The sequence below is a fragment of the Tupaia chinensis genome, unplaced genomic scaffold, assembly GCF_000334495.1.
Source record: "Tupaia chinensis unplaced genomic scaffold, TupChi_1.0 Scaffold000232_1, whole genome shotgun sequence".
Classification (NCBI taxonomy): domain Eukaryota; kingdom Metazoa; phylum Chordata; class Mammalia; order Scandentia; family Tupaiidae; genus Tupaia; species Tupaia belangeri.
In genome coordinates, this window is record NW_006159708.1 from 1,999,299 (window position 1) to 2,004,157 (window position 4,859).

Consider the following 4,859-nt stretch of genomic DNA (forward strand, 5'->3'; position numbering starts at 1 on the left):
TGTGGAATGGGGGAAGTGAAGAATAGAGGATAGAGAATGATAGCAAGAGAACAAATAGAGAGGCATGACATTAGTGGGACACAGATATGGCTTGTTACTTGTTGATGATGACGTGTATAGTATTATCAACTGGCTTAGTCTGAGAAGTATTTCATGATGGGTAAAGTCTTTTTACAAGAAAAATGAGAAATAGTGATTGACTGTTTTAAAAAAATAATTGGAATAATAATAATAATGATCAGAAAAAAACAATGAAAAGAATTGAATGATGAAGTGGGGAGTTTAATGTCTCTGTATTGACTGACATGCATGGCAATCCCTTTTGAAAAAGCAATGTAATGCACTGTAAAGTTATATGCAATGCAATGTAATATAAACAAGATTATGATGATAATAAATTAAAAAAAGCAGAAGATTCCTATTACTTTATGTTGCCTCAACACCCATTTCGAATTTAAGTTGAACCTTCTCATACAACATTTAGTTACTCTTGAAGTAATATCCAGTTCTTCACTTCCTCAGATATCTGCCATGTACAGTCACCTCCTGGTGATTGCCTCTCTATTTGTTCTCTTGCTATCTTTCTCTATCCTTTTCTCTTCACTCTCCTATGGAAATAGACTGCACATGTGCCACAGGGACCAGTTCTCAGTCACAGTGTGAATCCACAGAACTCCTGCTGGCTCACTGAAAACTCACCAGTTAGAACTTCCCACAGGAAACCTGCTTGGTTAATACCCTAGACTGCATCAAGGTTCAGGCCTATAAGTCTCTCTCTTTCTTTTTCTTGCTTCCCATCTGCTGGTTGAGCACTCATGTCTCATTGGCCCTACAAGATGTGCTGCCCTCTGTTCTCTTGGAAACACCAAGTAATAAAACTGCTTTTGTGATTTCATGTGTTTACTTGTGCTCCATCCTCTGCGTCTTACCTGACAGATACTCGTGAGCCTAACTTCTTTCCAGGACAGTACTCTCCTACGCAGTAGTTATCTTGGCAGGAATGAACTGGATACAGATCAAACAAAAGCTACAAGAGCATCTACTGGTTTATACAAATAAGTTTCCTGTGAAAGGGACACCTGGTCATAGGTTAGAAATTTAGAAATTAGGCCACTGCCAGGAATAAAGATGTATCCCATGAAAGGCATATTGTAAACATCCATGATGGAATGAATAACTCTAGCCTTATCAGGGCAGGGCTAGAGTTTATAGCTAATCTTCCCAGAGATACCTCAAGGTCAAATGAGAGGAAAATAAAAGAGAGGTCAAGAGAGTCCACCATGCAGTCTAGGTGACTGTTCTCCAGAGATACAGAGTAGGGTGGAACCATAGAGGCAAATGCAGAAGACACAATGTGCTTACAATGAGTGTATTTTGCTTATTCATAAGTCTGTCTAAATCATCCATATTGTAGATATGTATATAATGTCTGCCGGTATTATATAAATCCACAAAACATAAGTACAAAAACAAGGAGACCTCTTGTTCCTATGAAAAGTAAGTTGAATACTTTAAAAAGACTAACAATCATAAGAATGGTTTAAAAATATTTGTGCTTAGTACCTGCCCAGTACTAAGTGCTTTGCAACTATTACATAGTTTCCTATCAGTGCTATAACAAATTGCCACAAATTTAGAGACTCAAGAAAATGAAGATCTGGGTCCAGCAATCGATGTGGTGATTAAGGTGCTGGACTTCTACATGGCCAACCACAGTTCAAGTCCCAGCCCTGGCAACTTGAAAATCATGCTGAGTATATGTTCATGTGTGCTCCAAATCTCAGGAGGAGAATGAAGGAAATGGGATTGCTATATGGCCACCCACCAGGGGGTGATTTCTCACTTTCTCTCTCATTGTCTTGCTGTTTCTCTGGCAAGTGCATGTGCCTTATGGCAAAACCTTTTTAAAAATCATGCTGGGCATGTCTATGTGCATGTCCAGAATCCCAGGAGAAGAATGAATTGCAGTGTGGCCATCCCTGCTGAGTGATGATTTCTCATTTTCCCTCTGTCTCTCTTCAGTGAGCACATGCATACTATGGCAAAAACCTAATAATAGTAATAATGATTAAAAAAAACCCCACAGATCCATACTCTTATTGTTCTAGAGATCAAAATTCCAAAGTGGGTATTGTGAAACTAAAATTAATGTGTCAACAGGGCTGAGTTCCTTCAGGAGGCCATAAGGGAGAATTTGTTCCTTGTCATTTCCTGCTCTAGAGGTTGCCCACAGTCTGTGGCTCTTATTCCTCTTCCAGAAACTGCATGATTCTAACCTCTGCTTTCATTACACTCTCACTCTTGTGCTCTCTTATTCTCTTGCTTTTCTCTTTCATTTGTAAAGATCATTTTAATTACATTTTACTAATTCATTATATAGCCACTCTATAACTTACCTGTTTAATGACTGCTCAGACTTATGACCATTTCTCTATCACAAGGAATCCCCTATCTCATTCTTTGTCTCATTTCAGCAGTTGGGTAGTATTCACTACATGAAATATTAGCAATCACTTAAGACTACATATTTCTTTTACAAATTTGTACTTTATTGTGCACTCATAGTAGGATTCAAAATAAATAGAAATGATTATGCCCAATTTATATAATTGCGTGTGTTTTATCATTTTCTGGTGCTTATCTAATGTAAGCATTCTGTATGACTATAATTATATCATTCTACATGGTGTCATGTGATATCTATTCAAAAATACTCACCCCATGGCACCACAACACACCAAATGCATCCATCTTTAAGCTCCTCACCTACAGCCTTGTTGTAGGATGGGGAGGGCCTATAATCTCCTATCTCAAAATATTAACTTCATAACATCTGCAAAGTCTTTTTGGAAATAAGGTAACATAATCACAGGTTCCAGTGATTAGGATATATATTTCCTAAAAACAAGAGACATTCTCCTATATAACCACTATTTAAACAGCAAAATTAGAAAATTGGGCCAGCCCTACAGGCCAATGAGTTAAGGGAACTGGATCCCACATGGCCAACCACAGAGCAAATCCCAGCCCCAGTGACTTGAAAAATACATCAGGTGCATGTCTGTATGTGCCCCAAATCCTGACAGAATGGAGAAATAGAGACAAGATTGAGGCATGACTGCCCCATCAGTGCTTTCTCTCTCTCTCTTTCTCTCTGTCTCTCTGTCCCTCTCTGGTTAAGTGTACGATGTATCCTAGGCAATAAAAAATATTTAGAAAATTCACATTGATACATTGCTATACTTTAATCCTCAGACTATATTCAACCTTTAATAGTTGTCTCAGATTTGTCCTTTTTAGTAAAAGAATCCAATTCCAAATCACAGACCACAATGAATTGTCATGTCTTGTTAACCTTCAAGCTGGGACAGGTCATTGACGTTTTCTAGACTTTAATGACCTTGACAACTTTGAGACTACAGGCAAGTTATTTCATAGAATGTTATTCAATTCAAATATGTCCAATATTTCTTTTCCCATTCTTTTATTCAGGAATATCATACAAATGAAGTGATGCTGTGTTCTTCTCAATATATTTTGTCAAGAACTGCACAATTTTTGTTTGTCTCACTACAGATAATATTCATGGATAATATGATTAAGGTGAAATCAGAAGGACCTTTCCTATAAAGTTACTATTTTCCCCTTTATAGTTAATAAAAATTTTGTGAGAAGATATTTTGAAACTATATACATACCTAGTCCCTCATCAAACTTTCAACACACTCTTCATTAGCTTTGTAAGGATTTATTTATAGATTTTATCTATTAACCTTTATCTATTTATCTATTATCCATTTATCTTTTATCTATTATCATTATTTGATATGTCATTATGTTAAATATGTCATCCCATCACTAGTCTTGCTAGTAGGATCTCCTTCAAGATGACTTGACATGTCTTCTTCATTCTTTGAGTACTTCCTTGCTTTTGGCACAAGGTACTCCAGGCTCATTTTGTATTTTTCCTGCTCCAGTCCTGGAACCAGTCATTTCTACAAGGAGTTCTAGGTATTTTAGTGGAGAGTGATATCAGGACCAAGATCTGGACACTAGATATATGTAACACTATTGTGGGGATTGCTGTTCCTAGGTCCTCAGAAAAAGAGCTAAAGAATGTATGTTATATACATAGAGATAGATAGATAGATATAGATATAGATAGATAGTATGTTTATATATCTTCAAAACCATGAGTCATATTTATTTCTGTATCTATTTTTATAAATTGAAAACCATGAATCTATTTCCAAACCAAAACCACAGAGTTTATTCTAGTGTTTTCTCTTTCCATATTGGAAGCTCTCTACTCCAACTATAAATAATCTGGCTTGTGTTATCCTTAACAGATCCACTCACTTGATCAGTACTCCTGTATGTAATCAATCTACTATTTCCATGACCATCCCTTCACTGGGTGTACTCTGGCAACCCGTGCTGGACCACCTTCACACAGGGATGCTCACTTCATCCTGCTGAGACTGACTTTCATGCCACACTAGCCTGCCTGCCCATGCTAAACCAATTCCCTGCATGGACACATGCATTGCCTTGCCTAGACTCTGATGCCGTGTGTCAAGGTGCCCTCCTACTCTCAATACCTCAGGGGCTGCTGTCCTCTGTCTACTGTGACTCCTACCCACTTCTTTTGGAGCAGATACTAGACTCTATTGATCTTAACTCCTGACTTCAGGACTGAATTGTTAGAAAGAAAATGGGATGAATAAAGGAAGAGTTCTCCGCCCCCCCTCTCTTTTGCAATACCTTCTCTGACACAATGTGGACAGTCACTAAGGTAAAGAAACTAAAGGAATGTTGCATTCAACAGAACAATTTGGTACCTCACATGGTAATCTGGA